General features: G+C 46.4%; 1 protein-coding gene across 4 annotated transcripts in view; it reads right to left on the reverse strand.

Annotated features, from left to right (window-relative positions):
- The window catches only part of plxnb2a.1 (plexin b2a, tandem duplicate 1), a 108633-nt gene that overhangs the window by 44864 nt on the left and 44023 nt on the right, over positions 1–19746 (reverse strand). For all 4 annotated transcript variants that reach the window (XM_046379568.1, XM_046379567.1, XM_046379565.1 and 1 more), the window contains one exon: positions 16642–16694. The gene's annotated coding sequence lies outside the window, so the exon portion shown is untranslated. The remainder of the gene's footprint in view (positions 1–16641; positions 16695–19746) is intronic.

The following is a 19746-nucleotide window of genomic DNA, read 5'->3' on the forward strand; positions in this document are numbered from 1 at the left end:
GCATGAAAAACTAATTACACTAAACAAACCATGAAAGGTCGACCAGACTCACACGGATGAACTTAAGAAAAGACACGTTTCAAAGTCGGTCCACAAACTTTTCTGTTTGCTAATGATGCTCTTGAAAAAGTTCAGATTTAAGAAAAAATGTCCCAAAAGAACCAACCTAATGATCAGAAAGACCTCCGAGTGCACATTATTGCATATCTGCTCCTTTAAAGACAGAAAACTGTGAGATCAGAAGTTCATGAGAAAACTGTGAAACGCGTAGAGAAAAATCCCGCTTTGCCAAACAATCCTGGCTCTTCACCAGGAGTTAATCACTTTTTCTTTGGCTCGCAGCCTCAAACCTTTCCGACAGACATCAGTGGAATTCGGCGAGTTTTTAAGAAAACCTGCCAATTAACAAACAATAAGCTCAAAACGATTCTGTGCAACTCAAGTGTTTGAAAACCTCAATGAAGCACTAATGTTGTGGTATTATTTCAAAGTGAGTTGTGATGAGCTAAAGTTGCAGTATGCAATGCCATATGACAGCATGAAGCAGTCATGTTATGTTCTGATTATGACTGAAAGAAAAGCAAGATACAGCTGTATTAAAAAGGTACAAGTGTTTAAGGGCCTGAAAGCTATGAAAGGTAAAAAGTGTGTAGTTGTGAACTGTTGATGATAGTGAAACGTCAGTATAATCACCGTAAACCTGAAAAGAACATTTTATTGTAATCTTGCATAAAACAATTATTTTTAAAAAATATTATACAAAGAGGCCTGGAAATAATCGTGTCTGCGTCTAGCAAGAAGTAATTAAAAAATAAATAAGTAAATGGAAAACCCCTGAAACAGCCAGGGAATAGACAAGAAATCAAATCCACAGGCAAAGATGAGACCTGTGGAAAGTCCCCAACAGACCCGGGACAAAAAGATGTCTTAATGGGGTAAGAATAACGATGGTGAAGGGATGGACAACAGGCGTGGAAAGGTCCAGACCCTAAGGTATATAAGGTATATAAGGTATATAAGGTATATAAGGTAAAGCCTCCAGCCATTTTATCCAGAGCCCTTCATGTGTACTCAGCGTACATTGTAAACGGTTCTCCTTTCTGTCGACATTACAGTCGTTGCTGCTCAGAATCCTGTCTCCTGTCTACTGGACTTTCTCTGAACAATTAGACACAGCTCACACTTAGACTCTAATGTCTGTGGCCTTGAGTCCACGCGATAACATCATGTTTTTGCGTTCATTTCAGTCCTTCTTCTCTACCATCTGCTGTTTTCCGTCCCGCCATCACTTTCCATTCTCAGCCTCCCCGATAACAAACAAACCAGCAGATTTTTCTTTTACACTTCGGTGGTCTGAAGCTGAAGTCCTCCTGACTTCTCTGTTATCTGTTGGTTTACCGGCTTTTCTCCCCTCGCTGCCTTTATCTCTCTGATAGAGTAAACCCACGTTTCCCTCCAGCCGTCCGACAAATTCAAACAAACCTTTTGCAGAGAACTAAAATGTCAGTTTGGTGCTTTGTCATATTTCATTCTTATATGTGCAGAAACACTCGACAACATTGTCATTAGTGCCGATCGCTCAGTCTCTCTTCTGGTTCCTGCTGGCTTCATCAGACCGTGACCTCCGACTCACACTGGAGTGTGAAGCGGTCAGGATGAAAGTCAGCGCCTCCGAGTCCGAGGTTCTCAGACAGGAAACGACGCACTGCGTGTTAACGAGCGACCGCAAAATGAATGTCGACTGAAGACTGAGCTGAGCTGGTGAGGAAAAGCTTTCGGTTTCTGCTCACCTCTGGGGTCAACAAAGAGGGAGCCGACGTGGGGATCTGATCAGGATCCGGCTGGGCGCCTTCCCAACAAGCCGGGGTAGACCCAAAACACACTGGAGGGATTATATATCTCGTTCATTGTCTGTATATGAAGATGAACGACCAAAGTGAAGCCAAACCATGTTGGATCGCCCCCTGGTGGTTGGCTGCAGAACAGCTCACGAGCCAAACTAACTTCCACATCTTCCACTCACACACGAAGATACTGAATCGATGACTCAAAACCGCAAACCTGAGGAACAAACAGACGAACACACAAAGTTCTCGCCGAACAAACAAACTCTCAGCTCGTGAGTCATGTTGCTGTGCAGAGCGAGTCGCACCGCAAATTTATAAAATCTGTACCATGTGGCCGCTTTATGATTATAAAAACACTGGGACTATAAATAACACGGTGTGTATTGACTTTGTGTGTGTTATGAACTTTTCAACTGCGTCCCAGTGTGTGTGTGTGTGTGTGTGTGTGTGTGTCCTGACTAACCTACAGGGAGAGAGAGGAATTGGTCATTTTCTCCCTATCTGATCTATCGTCTTGAGAGGTGAAACTGGAGTTGTTTCTCTCACACACACACGCACGCACACACACACACACACACACACACACACACACACACACACACACACACACACACACACACACACACACACACACACACACACACACAGCAGAAAGTCAAAATCCAATTACGGAAGAAGCTGGAGGAAAAGGTTACTCTTTTCTCTCTCTCGCTTTCTCTGTTGCATTTCCTGCTTTTCTCCCCCCTTTGTGTCCATCTGTCTCCCACTCTTCCTTGCTCTTCTTCCTCTGCCCTCCTCTTCCTCCTCCTCCTCCTCGTTTTCTCCACCTCTGCCACCAACATTCGACTCCTTCTTACCTGCCAATCTTTGGTGGTGTTGTGTGTCTAAGACACCTGAGAGGAATATTTGTTGCATGATCCTGCATCAAAAGCATAAAGAAATTTAAACTCCAGAACGGAGAGAAACTGGAGATGAGATGGAGAGAAAGTGCTGCTGAACACATGATCAGTCTCATGTCGAAGCCCTGAGCTGCGGCTGCGCTACACTGACTGAACAAAATAACCACAGACCAGAAAAATTCCAGAAAAATTCCACAATAAATTTCCAATCAGCCAAAGTGGATCATCTGTTACATCAGAGGTGGACCACACATGTCGTCTTTAATAAAAGCACCACAGCGGCCCTGCATGTCGGCCTCGGCTCCCACAGGTGCTCTTATTTCATTTACTTTCCATCAGCTCCCTCATCTTCACCCTCTACTCACCCTTTCTCACCCCGAAACCTCATCTTCCCTCCTCACACGCTCCTTGTCCCCTTTTCACCCTGGCCAACTTTTCTTCACTCCGCCTTTAATTTCAGCTCGTCTCTCAGCTCGTCTCTCAGCTCGTCTCTCAGCTCGTCTCTCAGCTCGTCTCTCAGCCGTCCTTGCCCTTTTTTCCCATGTCGCCCCTTTCGTTATCTCTCACCATCTGAGTCTCCCTCCTCCCTCCTCCTTCTCCCTCCTCAGGTTTCCTTCACAGGACAGGAGGCGAGGCTCTGGGAGGGGTGAGGGAGATAAGGCAGGAGGTGATGGACAAGTCAGATGGAACGATAGCGAAGAGGAAGACGAGGGCTGCTTCTTCAGACGTTACCGGGCTCATTTCATCTGTGACAGTTGTGATTTACAGCCTCAGACGCCGCTGACGTGGGCTCAAACTCATCATGTTTAAGGCTTTCACAAATCACGGAAACACAACAAACTCTGTTAATAAGCAGAGAAGCACCAAGACGCTCGTTTCCTGCTTCCTGTCCTCTGAGGGAATCTTTCTCAGCAGGTCACGACCTCTGGAGGGAAACTCCATATTTCCAAAACACATCTTTCACTGGCCTGGCATGTGATGAAGGCTTTTTCATGTCTGGACCACGCAGACTAACAGGAAAACTTTTAAATCAGCAATTACAACATCAAGAGGTTTGTTAAAGTGACCCCGAGACAAACTCCTGCGGCCACATGTCGTGTTGCTGCTGTTATTTCCACGAAGAGGTGCATCAGGTGACTCATCTTCATCTCGTTAGAGAACCACATCACAGCTTCTCCAACAGAGCCGAGTGTCAGCTTTATGACTTTGTGTCTTCTGTTCTCAAAACTTTACAAATCGTCTCGACCTTCAGGAAAGGTTTTTATATTTGATCTTTGTGCCGCTTGGGTTCTGCTTCGTGTCCCTTTTAGTAACCCCTGTCTACCTTATTACATAAAGAGAAACACTCGTGGCACGTCACCAAAAAAGGTGAAAAGAGGGCCTGCCTGAGAAGGCAGAGATGTGGAAGGTCACGAAACCTCACGGTCATGAAGCCTCAAGCGCACAAACGCTGAGAACAGAAGCATCTTGTGCCCAGCAGGAAAACTTTGGAAATGAAAAATGAATCACAGATTTTAAATTAGATGCTATTTTCATGATTTGCTCTTTTCCTGCCAAAAACCATGTCAGGCACGCGTTGGATTTATTTGTATGCAAGTGAGTTTAATATTTGGGTGAATTGTTCCTTTAAACATAAATAAATGGGTAATATTTAAACGTAAGACTGAGAGCTTCAGGTTCAGGTGAACCTCATGAGGATGAGGAGACTCGACGACCGTAAATACCAACAGAATATAAAACGTCAGCAGCAGTCAGAGGACAAGTTTTTAATCTTAGCAGCAGGAAGCTACTGATTCACTAAAAGATGTTTTGCAAGAGAAAATAATTCAAATTAAATTTAAACAGTTCTGTTACTTCTCCTTAAAGACAAAAAGAAGCAGTTTTATTGCTGGAAGACGCAGCGGCGCACATCAGATCTCTGACTTCCATTAAAGCTGCTCTCCGTGGGGATCCATCTCACTCAAATGAGCCCACTTGATGGGTGAGCTTTGTGAATTAAAAACCATAGCACCCCCCCCCCCAACCCCCCCGACTCTTTCCTCCCCCAACTGTTAAAATAACCGAAAAAGAAGACGCGTTTATTTCCCCTCCGGACGGCAGACAGACGGCGGTGATGAACTCTGGAGGAGACCAATCGGCCGTTTCTGTGTTATCGTTAAGTTTGCTAACAGGAGAGGGGAAACCACGTCTGAGAGGTCAGAGGTCACGGTTTGCTCCAAAGAGGCTGTCGGGGTCTCGGCGGGGGGTCTTTTCTCTTCGCCGAGCCGCCTTTTGAAGCGTCTGACATCAAGAATGTGTCCGTTGTGAGTGTTTTGTCTCTTTGCGTCTTTCTCGCCGTCCATCAGTTCGCTGTGACCAAAGACAGAAAGATCAGCGTGTGTGTGCGAGCTCTGCAGGGATTCGGGACGATGAAAATGACAAAATGACAGCAAGAGACGACAACTCAGCCAACACACACACACACACACACACACACACACAGTCTGTTCTACTGATACGGCTGCCATTTCTTATCACATAAGCCGTCTGACAGCCGGGGAAGGAAGAGACAGATGGAAAAGAGAGACGGATAGCAATAAAGAGGAAGAGACAGAGCAACTGACAGAGAAAAGGCAAAGGCCGATAGAAGACTGATGGATGGACAAACGTTGAGAAAGAGAGACACGAGGGGAGCGTGGAAGGTGGAGGGCTGGAAAGCGAAGGCATCATCGGTGTTAAACATGAATCCGAGCACGCGGACATAACAACCTCCTCCACACACGCGTTCATCTTCGGCACCTGAACACATTTGCTTGTTGCCAACAGAAACAGAAGTCCTGTGTGAAAGCCGAGTCGCTCACATCTGTGCGTGATGTAGGTGGCTGCACCGATCGATGACAGATCCATTCGTCAGGACTGGAATCAGCAGGGGGTTAATTACTGCCTCCTGATCACTGAGTCCAGCCACAAGCTAACTTCAAGCCACAAAGATCCACAAAGTGCCTCAAAACTGGCCGCAGAGCTCAGGACTGACCTTCCCACTGTGGGCACGAGTGGTGAAAACCCGACGGTGTGGCTCGTGACAGGTGACTGCTGCCGTTCTGACCTGAACATCAGACCAAGTCCTGAGAAAGCAGCTGAATCCACTCGAGGCCCCAGCAGCGGCCGAGGACGCCTCAGTGGAGACCCCCCCAGCCGGACTGCGACTGGCGGCAGATTCCCAGCACGCAGCTCCACAAGCCGCAAAGCGTTGGGCTAAAGTTTTTTGATAAAAACACCCGAGTTTCTCAACGACTGTCTTCACCTTTTCAGAACGCGGAGACAACATCTGCTGCGAGTACGCGTCGTGTTGCAGTCGGTGTGGAGGAGATGACACCGGTGACGCTGAGCCGAGCAGCCTCAGAGGGTCCGTGATGACATTCACTCAACTGAACTGGCAGCACATGAAGACTTTTTATTTCATCTGCCAGATTTCAGACTTCACACTTTCCTCATGAAGTGCTTTGCCCAAAAGGTCCAAGGAAAAGTTTTTCTTTTTCCATTGCCCTCATTTTCTTTCTGTTTCCACTGAATGTGCAGCCAATCGCACGTTTGTGTGTGCGTGTGTGTGTGTGTGTGTGTGTGTGTGTTTGGGAAGTTTCATCCTGGCCCCCATAAGGGTTCCTAATGACCAATTTACATAATTAACACACTGAGGCATGGCAGGCTGCCTCCGCCTCGGTGACACACACACACACACACACACAAGGTTCTGCAGTAGTGAAGTTGACTGGAAGCCAAAAACTCTCTCCTCCTTTCTTGGCTTTTATTCCTTCATTTACTCTGAATTGATTCTGTTCTCTTTATGAACTTTGTGTTCCGTCTTTGTGTCTGAACCTTCTCAGTGCTGTTAGGTTTTAGTGCTTAACCACCAGGAGCACCGAGTATGAAATTCACACGATGACAGCAACCAAAGTCCCCACAGACTTTGTGCTGGTAATCCGAATTACCCCGAGTTAAGTTCCTCTGTGGTTCCACAAACACATCATCACAGTCACATTCCCACTGTGTCCTCTGCTAACGCTGTTGAAGTTTATAGCACCGTCTTATGAAAGCGAATGTTCTCCTTTGCAGTCTGGGCTACAGCATAGCAGACTTCACCACAAGACCCGATCCCTCTGCAGATCTGCAGATCTCGTCATCAGGTGATGATACACTAATGAATATTATATATTAAATCTACATGCTGCACCTTTAAGGGACGTTGTGGATAAAGTTTCTGCACTGGCACACATACACCTTCTTCCCCATCAGCTGTGCTCCGTGTGCATGTTTAATGCCAGTGTGCCAGGCAGACTCAATCAAACAGGATTAGATAGACAGGACATATTAATCCACCCCAGACGGTGAAAGGCTAAATCCATCATAAGGATCAGTTAGGAAAAATGATATTCACCCAAAACCAATCATCCCAATCTATGGCGAGGCAGAGGAAAATAAATATGGCTTCCAGAAGAAAAATAAATATGTAGAAGCAGCAGCCTGAAATGTGCTTAGTTTGGACCTGTGTCCGCCGCCGCTGCTGGCTGCAGAGCGTTTAGAGCTCGCAAATCATCATTTGTTGTTCACGAACTGTCAGCTCTTTCAGACGTGAATTAACCACAAATGTCATCACCGCTAATTTCACATTTAATCACATGTTAAAAAGTAAAAGCTGCAGCTGTTAAATTACTCGACATGAGCTCTCGTGTTGAGCGAGAAGCGCGTGGAAATCCCACAGATGAACACGATAATTAGTGATGGCGGCGTTTTGCTCTCTGCTTCAGTGTGTCAGTCAGCGTGTCGAGCTGCTGCACTCAGATCAGCCCTCCATCATCATTTCCTCACACTGACAGCTTATAAAAAGGGAGACTGCATCGAGGCCCCGCCAATACAAATATGATTTAATGCTAATTCACCTGGGGAGACAAACAGGGTGTGTGCGTGTGTGTGTGTGTGTGCGTGTGTGTGAGTGTGTATGTGTGTGTGTGTGTGTGTGGGTGTGTGTGTGAGAGTGAGAGTGTATTGACTCTCACAGTGAGGGGTGTGTCTGGTGTTGTGTTTCCAATCCTCAGTCTGAAAAGAGAGTCGGAGAACACACTTGACCGCTGTAATGAGGTGCTCTGAGTGCTGTGTGTGTGTGTGTGTGAGTGTGAGTGTGTGTGTGAGTGTGTGTGTGTGTGTGTGTGTGGCTGAACCCACAGCTTTGTGAGTGCTTAAGGAGGGGTGAAAGAGAGAGTGAAGAAAAGGGATAAAAGTAAGAAAAACTCCAGAGCGCTGAAAGAGGAACAAGAATCCCTGGAGTTCCTCCCCCTCCTCCCCCCTTTTTCTCCCTTTTATTCCCCCTCTCTCGCCTGTACAAACACGTCCCACCCCCCCTCCTCTTTATCTCTCTTCTTCGTCCTCATCTTTCTCGCTGCTGAAACACAAAACCCTTGTAATCCTCATGATCCAGGCCTGTCCGGAGGGGGAGGGAGGAGAGGCGAGCGAGAGAGTGAGGCTCGGAAGAGGAGGACAACGGATGGAGGGAAAGCGAATGAGGAAGAGGACAACAGCAGGAAAAATAACATCACCAATCATTCGACAAAATATCCCGGCTGGTTTGGGCTTTGGGCTTCAGAAGGCAGTTGGACTGGACAGGGGAGGCCAATGTTTACTCATCATTTCCAAATTCTGCTGATCTGTTTGTGGTTACCAATTTCTGCTTTCTGAATAAGAAAAACTAAAATATGTTGGAATCAAACCCCAGCTCACATCATTGAGGAAATAAAGTTTCTCTAAACAATCACAAAGAGAAAGTCTGCAAGTGTCCATCTTCAGATATCAAATCTCCTGGTTCGTCATCCCTTCTGCTCGGAGCTCAAATAAACTTCAGCATATTTTAATAGGACTTCCAGCACTTCCTCTAAACTGCAAAACGACCCATCAGGTCCGACGCGGATCCCATCAGCAGATGGGACCAGGCTGCGGTTCCGGTCTGACGGCTCGGTTAGGTTTGGAGTCTGGTGGTTCAGGTTAAAGTGAGAGCCTTGGTCAGGTTAGGAGCGCTTCACCGCTACGGCTTCGATAAGAAACGCCCGGTGAAGGTCGTTTCCACAAAGAGACCGACGTGTTTCATTTCTCTAAGTTTCATCAATTCAATTTCAATTTTTCAATTATATTTCTATAGCACCTTAAACAAGATGCTTTACAGAGACCCAGAGCCTGAACCCCCGAGCAAGCAGACAGTGGCAAGGAAAAACTCCCTTTTAACAGGAAGAAACCCTGAGCAGGACCCGACTCACGAGGGAGAACCATCCTGCTGAAGGAGGAGAAGAAGAGGTAGACAGGACACAGAGGATGAAAGAGAGAGAGAAACATCAGAGTGTCACTGAACCGCCGACGGCGACACGTTTTAAGACTCGCGGCCAAGTGTGCACGCCGAGCTGTGAACTCTGCACAGCGAGCGCCGTTTTAAAGAAGCAGCACGGGCGACTCTTACGCAACCGGTGGCACACCGTTCATCTTTAATGGAGGTCCTGCCCGGAGAGAGATGAAGCCGCTGATGAGCTGTGATTCACACAGAAGTGCTGTGACGAGAACAAAGGCTCCTCTTCCTCTCTGCGAGCTTTGGTTTACATCAGGGGAGGCTGAGAGAGGCGGCGAATCAAGTCCACCTACTTTACTCTGCAATTTATTTCAGGGGGGCAAAGTGGACGGGTGTTTGGCGGCAGGCAAAAACCCATCAGAGCATAGCTATCAGGTGGCTTCAGGACACACACACACACACACACACACACACGCAGTCATCTACTCGCTTGCTGATAATAAGAGTCTGTTAGCGCTGCTTTTCTCAATCCAATCTCGACATGATTTAAAGGCAGCAAAGCGTCTCAGGCGACTAAAACTATTTACATCACATTTTCTCCCGCCTTGGCCGCCTGCCGCCTGCGTTCAGACTGATGCTGGTGCGTTTCTTCTCCTCCACAGGCCAGCAGTCACCTCCAGGCGCCAGAGCTCCGCTAGCAAACTTTTAACATCTCACGCTGAGAAGACATTTAGAGACAAATAAATCCTGCTTTTCAGTCGTTTTCACGACTACAAAACAGAACGACCTCCTCGCCGTACGGCTTCCTGTCTGCGCAGACTCAGAATATCTGCAGTGACCGAGTCGGTGCAGCGACAGCCAGCTGAAGCTCAGTATCATCCCAGCCAATCAGCTTGTGTTGGACTACAAGGCCTCGAATCTGGACGCCACAGCAGAGAAGCTACAGACTGTGAAACATGGAGGCTTCGCGCACAGTCTGCCCTTCTGTTCCTGCTGCTGAATGACGGACAGGAAACACGACGATGTCACGGAGAAGCTGACCTTTGACCTTCTGGATGGAAAATGTCGTCACTTTCTTTATCAGAATTACTGCAGCAAGTCTCGAGTTCTGTGAGCTCACGGTGACCTTCGACCTCCACATTCGTCCTCCAAGCAGACGACGACACGTCACGCTGATGAGGCGTTTGGTTCCTGGCTTTTATTTATTCACAACTTCCTTGTTTTTTACACCGTGAAGATTAGCACATTTCGTCCTCTACATACTTCAGTTGTAAATTTTCACTTCGTCCCGATGACTCTTAAATTCTCCCGTTTTGTTTTTATTTTCTTCAGGAGGTGTTGACGGGGTTTCATGGGACCTCTGAAGCCCAAAACAGTGGGAGCTGCTGCTACAGATAACACGCTTAAAATAATTAAAGTGAATTTATGACCTAAAACACTGAGATTTAAGGGTGCGGAGGAGCTTTAACAGCCGTGGGTTAGTTGTAAAAGATGTTTTAAGGCTTTGTCAGGACCTACAAACACTCTGATGAGCAAAACACAAAGGGAAAAGTGGGACAAAGCAAACTGGGTTGAAAAATAATTGCCTCTAGTTGCACAATGCCAGAAAATAAAATAAGAAAGGGAGGGGGGGATGGGAGGGGAGAAACCAGTCAGACAGCAGCAGAGCAGCGAAGCAGTTCAATTCGAAATGATGACAGTGAATGATTCAGGAGATCAAAATGATCCAGCAGATTAAAAATCCAGCCTGTAGCGAATCTGCGGGTGAGGAGGAGGGAGGGGAGGGAGGAAGGGGGAGGGAGGAAGGGGGAAAAAAGCTTCAGAAAATACTTTCATTATCTTACTCAATCCTTCCTGAAGCTTTTGGAAAATGTTTGAATAGTTGAAAAGAAGAAGTGCACTAACACACACACACACACACACACGCACACGCACACACACACAGAGAAATGTAGCTCTAAGGGAAGATAATCTTTTGAGAATAATTTTATTCTCACATTAAATCCTCCCAGATGCTTCCGAAGAATATCTGAATTAGGAAAGAAATATAAAAAACACGCCACACGCTGCCGGCGTTCACGCTTTCTGGGGAAAAAGGAAACACTCATTTGTCACGGGCCATAGTCTAGTGTCACGCACACACACACACACACACACACACACAAGCTGAAATCAGGAACACACACACACACACACTGCAGGAGCTGGGAAGACGACTGAAAAGACGAACGCAGCTCTGACAGACAGACGAGTGCGTTTGTAATTATCCCGAAGCTTTTCATGTCACTTCACTTCATTTGTCTATGCTCTTTATTACATGACTGTGCGTGTGTGCGTGTGTGTGTGTGTGTGTGTGTGTGTGTGTGTGTGCTTCTACTCTCTCTGTACTGTGACATCCTACTTCATTAATTTTGACGCCGCTGTATAAACTTTCCCGTGTTGGCTGTGACTGCCGCCACACAGCAGGTTTACAGCAGGTTTACATATTACTTTAATCATCTATTGATCAAAAAGCTCCTTCTCCAATCAATCGATTAAACATTTATATGAAAAGGCAAAAAATGTCCATCAGAAGGTTCCAAAGACCTCGAGGAAACCACCTTAAATTGTGGTTTGCTTTGTTTTGTTGTCAGACTAACAATTTCTTCCTTAATCGATTAATCTAACGAGTAACGCAGGTGTTTGCTGCCTAATCAGAGTGATTGATCTGATGACGCTGCCTCTAAAGTCACACACATGCAATCAGAATGTGACTTACCGCAGACATCTCAGGCTGCTGGGCTGAAACACAACTTTATCGTCCATCCAGACATTAAATTCTACTCTTAAAAACACCCGAGTTCGCCTCGAAGTTTCACGATCGACACGTACGAGCAGGAAACCAAAGTGTGTGAGAGGCTGTCGTTTACCGCGTCACCGCGAGTCAGTTCAGCTCCACAGAGACCTCTGACCACACGTGAACGACATTAACACACACACACACACACACACACACACAGAGTCCATTCTGGAAGTAAGAAAGCAGGAGAATAATAGTGAAAGAGGCTGTGGAGAGCACTGAGGTAAGCTGTTAAAGCCATCAGAGACTGGGAGGATCCCTGCTGTTGTCCATAAAAGCTTAAATGTAGCAGACAGCTTAGAGAGCCTGCTTCACTGCTTCCCCTCCTCCTCCTCCTCCTCCTCCTCCTCACTTCTCCTCTCCTGGTCTGTCAGCATTTCAAAGTTCATGTATAATAAAAACTGAGCTGCAGGTACTCCTGATTCAGCTGCTTCTTTGATCAAAAAAAAAAAAAAAAAAAGAAAAAGGTAAGAAGAACCAAAGGAGCGAAACAGTCGAGTCTTGCTGAGTAACAACAAAGCGCCGCTGTGGAAGGTAAACAGATTCAGTGACACCTCGGGCCAGGAAATAAAAAGAGGAGGACGAGGACGAAGGACAGGAGCAGCTCCTGGACTTTAATACTGTGGAATGGGCATGAATGATGAAGTGACTGATGGAACAGGTGGAACAGGAAGCAGACACCAACACATCATTCAGCTGCCGCATGTGAGGACGCTCACTGGAACAAACCTGCTGCGATGGAGGGAAACTTTGAGCTCCTTCTGCTGCAATAACTCAGAGGAGAAAACAGCCAAGAGATGCTGAAACGTTAAGTTTTTCCTCCACTCACAGACAAACTTCATCTGGTTGGAAATGTTGTCGAGATGGTCCAGATAGATCAGCCGCCGACTAACTTTAGAATCTGGATGAATTTCTGCCACAGATCTGTGGTCGGACGAAGACGGCGGACTCGGGCGAAGAAGACTTGAAACGACTTGTGACACGTTCGGCGTGACATGGCGGTAAATTAAGCCTCCTTAAACTGTAGCGACTGAGAAGGCGAAGGAGGCCAGAAGAACGACAGAACGTGAGCCACACGTTCCCAGCAGCAGGAAAGAGAAACTGTGCACACACACACACACACACACACACACACACACACACACACACACAGCTGAAGTAAAAAAGCAGACCAACTTTTCTTCTTCTCTGCTCCCAACGCGCGGCGGCTGAGAGAAAGTCGAAAGCTTTCCCACCACGTGAAGACGCAGAGAGAAGCCACACGCTGCTGGCTAACGCAAAAAAGAAAATACCAAGAACCACACACACACACACACACACACACACACACACACACACACACACTGGCAACGATCCCGACACTATTCAGTCACACCACACACACACACACACCACAGAACCAGTTGGCAGCTGATAAAAGTCTGATCCAAGCCATCAACTTCTCCTTCTTTCTCCTTCCCCCTCTCCGAGTGTTCCCTCCTCCACTCTGCTTCTCTTCCTTCTTTTCTTTTCATTTCACTTCTTTTTTTCCCTCCATTTTCTTGCTGTTTTCATCATTCTTGGCTTTTCTCCACCGATTTTAAATATGTTCTTTCTTTCCATCTTTTTCGGCCTTTTCTGCGTGAAATCTTCCACCACATTTCATTTACCATAACTCAGATGTCCAAAACTCTTTCATTGCTCCCTTGTGTCCTCATTTCCTCCCTTCCTACCTTTCTTCCTTCCCTTCCTTTCCTTTCACTCCGTATGATTCAGGCTATGGATTAATGAGCTTATTATACGTAATGACAAAGATGGACACCCACTGAGTGTTGGCAGGTCTGAGGAGATATTTGCCATCTGTGTGTGTGTGTGTGTGTGTGTTTGTAGACAACAATGGAGTCCAGTCAAACCCCACACACCTCACATTTCATGCAGGGATACAATTCTGGGACTAAACCCAAACACAACAGTCAGAGCCAGACACACACACACACACACACACACACACACACACACACACACACACACACACACAGCAGCAGGAGACAGTGTGAGCTAAGTGATGAAGAATATTAACAGAAAAGTGAAAAGAGACGACTTGATGAAGGCTCTCTGATGTCCACACGTCTGTGGGAAGTTGACTGGACCTGCTGAGATCATCGGCTGCAGTTCGACTGCTGATGTCTTCTGGACTCGGTGTGCTGACAGAGTGAGTCTCAGGTCATCAGCTGACACAACGAAAAGTCAAACATCCGTCAAAACAAGTCAAACCTTGAGGGAAAGTAAGTCAAGTCCAAGTCTTCATAAGCAAAGTGCAAGTCAGCTGCAAGTCCTCAGCTGAGATCGAGTCCTTTCAGTGCATTAAATACTCAACCTGTGTGCTTATGTCTTACTTCTGTGTTACTGTTTTGAGGTTTCACCAGTTCGAAGCCAAAGTCCAGTCGCAGAGCAGTCAGGCCCCAGTCGAGTCCAAGCCTAAAATCTCTGCAATCCTGCCGCTTTATATTTAGGTTTTTTTGGTTTACATTTAAGATCACATTTCAGATTTCTCCACTGGACGGTTGTAATTACAAAGAAACACATGTGAGTTTGTATGACGGCGGTTTACACTATTTTTTCAAGAGGAAAGACACACAAAAACTGCTGCTGAAAATCAAAAACCCACCAGGGAAAAATAAGAATAATAAAACTACTAATAATAATAAAACAAATAATAATAAAACTGAGCTGAGCAAGACTTATCAGTCGTAGATGGTACAACTCACCCTGAGAGACCGATATCTTAAATCTCACCTCCACACACACACACACACAGCTTGTATTTGTTTTCATAAGATTGGAGGGAGCGACAAGGTACAAGCTCCCATGAAAGGCTGAGAAAATGGAGCCGTTTATGGGAACAGGAACTATTTAAAAAAACACATCGGAGAACACAGCAGAGGGGAATGAGATATGGAGAACATGGAGGCGGGAGGAAAACAGTGATGGATGGAAGGCGGAGGCCACACACACACACACACACACACACACACACTGTAGTGACACGCTTTAATGCGAGGTGGCAGACTGAGAGCGGACAGACGCAGATCATAGAAACCAGTCGTTCAGATCAGACGACCATTTAAATCAACTGGTCACACTGGAGGGTTTTTTTTGGGTTGTCTGTGGGTTCCTGAGGGGTCACAGCAACGTATGCAGACCGAAAGCTCTGATAAATTATTCACTGTTTCAGAAAGGTTCAGTGTTTTCCTCTGTCCCTGCAGGGTGGAAAAGCCTCTGAAAGAGAGAACAACGTTTGGTCATTTGGGGTTATGAACGGAGCCTCGGAGCCGTCACTGTGCTGCACTGCTCCGTGTGTCATCCTGTGTGTGTGTGCTACAAGCCTTCACATGCACCACAATTAGGATCGGACAGAAAAAAACAAAACAAAGACTGAAGATGGAGTCGAACGTGTCATTCGCCATCACAGCAGCTTAATGTCTGCACATCAGTCATAATGCAAAGAAAGGCCATTAGCGTCCTGAACCGCAAGCTAACGACCGCAACGGGAACGTCTGAACGCAGAAATCCCAACAGCAGGAAAAGAAGAAGCTTCCCACGATGAATTTCAACAACGTGCGTGCAGAAACACGACGGCCTTCAAAAGCAGAGATCCTCACTTTGAATTCTGCATGAAACACGTCAGGTACGCCGACTACAAAGCGGAGGACGACCCCCTTAAAGAGCCACTTGGCCCGCACTGATGATGTGTTTGTTCCACGCCCTTTGCTGGGTGCGGTCACCACCTCACAGAGACGGTAAAGCCTGACCGCACCCAGACAGGATGGACTCTTTATTGGGACACAAAGAAGCAAAGATGCTGTTCAAATATGTTAGGAGAAGCTCACAATATGCCGACAATACCAAACCAACAGCGAGCCAACCTGTGGCGACGAACCCACAAGGTGCTGCCAGGTGCTGTCACTCGCAGCCTGATCTCAGGTCCTCCGCCCTCATGTTTCAAATGATGCCGGATGCCACCCGGAATCAGTGTGGATCCGGATCAGTCGCCGGGGTTCTGGTGGGTCTGGCCTCCAACGTGTGCTGATGTGTAAACAAACTTCTCATTGTAATCCACAATTCGAGGCTCAGTTCCCGAAATCCCCCCGTGTGAAGTGTAGCCCCACATGGCTTTGAGTTTTGGACAATTACATTTTTTTTTTAATGGTCAAGACTTCTTTAAAATCTCAAGATTTTGTTAAGATCTGGTCTGAGTCCGGGTAATTAACGCCCTCCGTCTCGAAGCCTGTAAGCGTCTCACCACTTCTTACATAACGCCGGTTGTGTTTGTGTACTGGGGCTTCCCTGACAGCTGCCTCGACGACATGAGGCAGTTCAAATGAAGGCACAATAATAAGACAGAGAGGAGTGTGTGTGTGTGTGTGTGTGTGTGTGTGTGTCAGTAATTGGCTGACATGTGAGAAGAGTGTTTGCATGAGGGGCAGCAGAGTCTCAGCAAGAATTCACTTTTTAAAAACGGCCCAAAGCCTCCAATTAACCCCTTTAACCCACCACACACACGCATGCACAAAGACACACAAGCAGCTGAGGCAAACAGCCAATGGCGTTCATGGGAACAAACATGGAGGTGGTGGAGGGCGGGTGTAAGGGGAGGAGGAGAAAGTAGTTTTAGAAGACAGAAAATAATTTAAAACATGAGAAAGAAAATAACAAAAACAACATTTCTAAGACAGGATTTCAGAATTAAAGACACAGGAAGTCATTTGTTACCTGTTCAGCGTTCAGGCCCGTTGAGCTCTGGTGACATCAACCGCCTCACTCTCCTGTAAGAAACACACAGAGAGTTCCAGGTGAAACCAGGTGAAACCAGGTGAAAACCAGGTGAGGGTCACAGCAAAGATCCAGACTTCATATGAAACCCTTTGCTGCACGTCTGCATTTAAACCCAACTTGCTGCATCGCTGCTGATTCTCTGATAGTTTTTCCTGCGTCTGCTCTTGTGATCTTCCCACAGTCCTGGGACTTTAATGTGCTGCTGCTATTAAACGCTGACCAGAGTGTAATAAAGTGGAGGACTTGTCAGCTCTTGTGTTCATGCTGCTGTGACAGCGACTGGGTGGTGGTCACAGGGTGGAGCTCTGACGTACAACAAGAAAACAGCCTGCCAGTAAAAACACACCACGAAAACATCAACTGCTCTGCATTTCAAAACGTAAGGACGACGTCTAAAGAAATATTTCAGTAAGAATAAAAACGTGTCAAAACAACGATGTAGAAAATAACTTGGCTTTATCACCAGTTAAAATTCTCATTGCAGATGCAGCAACCACATTTTATGGTATAACATATAAAATGTGAATAAAAAACAATGAAGTTTGACCATTAAATAGCTTGTCCTTGTACTGTATTCAACTGAAAAAGGATTTACAAATGATCATGTTTTACCCAGCATCCAGACGGTTTAGGAATCAGGGTTATAGTTTCATTATTGATTCATCAAAGTATTTTGTTTTCTGATAATTACAAAAAAGGTTAATCTTGAATTCTCAGAGGCTCGTGAGGCCAAAGAAAAACCTGCAAAAGCAGCTGAATTCCCATGAGCTTCAGGTGCACTTTGTGCTGAGAGCTAATCAGTAAACGTTAGCATGCTAACAGATTAGCTCAGACCTGGTGAGACTCTCGGAGGTCTCAAACAAAGCTGACTTTCTCCTCAGTTGTTCATTCTAGTTCAGAAGACGTGTGGCTTGTGAGACATGCGTCCCATATTCACACTCTGGTGGCTACGGGGCCAAAAAGTCGGTTCTAATCTGTGCTAACGTCCCCCGTTGGAGCGAATGGACTGTGGAGACCCCAACACGGGGATCATATGGACAGTGACACTGTGACCACTGCGTCAAAGCCACTTCCACCTGAATCAATTCTGTCCCGACTGCTGCCTGGCGGATCACGGCTGTGTTAATTAAACATAATTAATTCGCAGTGAGCGTCAGAAATCTCGTATCATCTATCAGAGAGAAAAAGCATATTACAGCGTGGAATAATAACAAAAAAACCTGGAGGTCTGGCTGAGTTTAAATAGAAGCCTTCATCAGGGCACGAATTAAACTAAAGACATTCTCATTCGTGATAACACGAGAAGAGAGCCTCGGTTTCCCTCTCGTAACGATAACATTAACGCTCACTTTCTCTCCAGGCTCTACAGTAAAGCCACTTTTTAACTAAGAAGATAAAGGAGAAATTAATTTGAGGGAGGGCGAGGCGGTAATCTTTATAATGAGACAAGCAACCAGACAAAAAGCTGCCGACACTCTGAGCGTATAATGAACAAAGACGAGCTGTGGCCCAAATGTTGCTGAATAAGCCTGCAGTGAAACACTTCACAGGTATCTTCATTTCCATTTCACACCGTCAGACGAGGCTCGCAGCTCCTCAAACACAAACCACGGCCGCTTTCCACTGAAACAAATAGCCAAGCAGCGAGTGAGGCGAGACTCTGTGTGTGTGTGTGTGTGTGTGTGTGTGTGTGTGTGTGTGGTGAAGTTAGTTTGGCAGCACTTCTAACAATGTTGAGGCCCTCGGTGCTATCCAGCAGAATGGCCCAGTCTGTCTCCACTCTATCTCAAAGAACCATATGCTTCTGGATAGCAGAGCCGACTCCTGTGTGTGTGTGTGTGTGTGTGTGTGTGTGTGTGTGTGTCCATATGTCGTAGCATCTAACATCTAAACATCCAGATGGCGACGCATCAGTCAACACAATGTTTCCTTCCATCACCAGGAAGTAGCCTGAAAACCGTAAAGACAATAAATATTCATCATGCGGGCTTTGGGGACCAACTGCGCTGCTCGTTATTTTATTATGATGACAAGATTTTTGTTTTTAAATCCCAAACAGGCTGAGGATGACATGGAGAATATAAGAAACAGTGGCCCAAATCACCCAAAGGAGTGGAGAGGAAGTGACAAGATAAGATTTGCCAAAATCCAAAGTTTCCATCAGCTGGACTTATGACGTCCAACGGCATTTAAATAAAAGGAACCAATCAAAGTCAAGCTTTCTAGCTGCACCCAAAGACAAATTGACTTGTGCTGCACCAACTAAGTGCTTTAAATGTGAAGCTGCAGCAGCAGGAAGTGTTTGTGTTAGGCGGCACCTTCAAACAGACACCAAGTTCGCAGTAAGTCATGTATAAACATGGCAATACTTTCATCAGAAAATCTCCATCTCATCCAGGTTAATGTGTGAAACCTCTGAGGTGGTCCAGGAAGGCCGGCTGGGCAGGCGCAGGTCTTCAGTGCCGTCAGTCAACCCAAAAACTGGTACACCTGCCGACTGCCGAGCTGCGGTCACATGACGCCCACCGCGAAGCTCAGCTCGCTCCGATAATTACACGAATCACGAAGTGTAATCTTCTGTTTACCGTCAGCAGTAATGAAAGGTTCACAGCGACCACCTGAGGATCTCATGCACAGGTCGTCTAACAGTCGTGTCGAAGTGAATGTGGCAGGTAATCAAGTTTCACCTGCTGCTGACTGCAGAGAGCTGCTTTACAGCAGGACAGACGGAGGAAAACCTCGATATGTCAAACAAGTTTTCAACAACTGGTTCTCAATCAGTAAACGGCAGGTCGCACGTTGATTTACTGAACAAACTTTCAAAAATATCAGGTTTTATCCTGAGACGATGATGGGAATAAAATGTGCAACAACTACAATTACAGCTGGTCGGTTCTGCTGATCTCGTGTCTAAAAACGAGGCAGACGGAGGACAGACACACACAGCGGGTCCAGATTGAAGGCAAGGACACCTTCAGCTCACACACACACACACACACACACACACACACCCTGCCATGTGCCAAGAGAGACAGCCAACCA

This window comes from Scatophagus argus, chromosome 22 (assembly GCF_020382885.2).
Source record: "Scatophagus argus isolate fScaArg1 chromosome 22, fScaArg1.pri, whole genome shotgun sequence".
NCBI lineage: Eukaryota > Metazoa > Chordata > Actinopteri > Scatophagidae > Scatophagus > Scatophagus argus.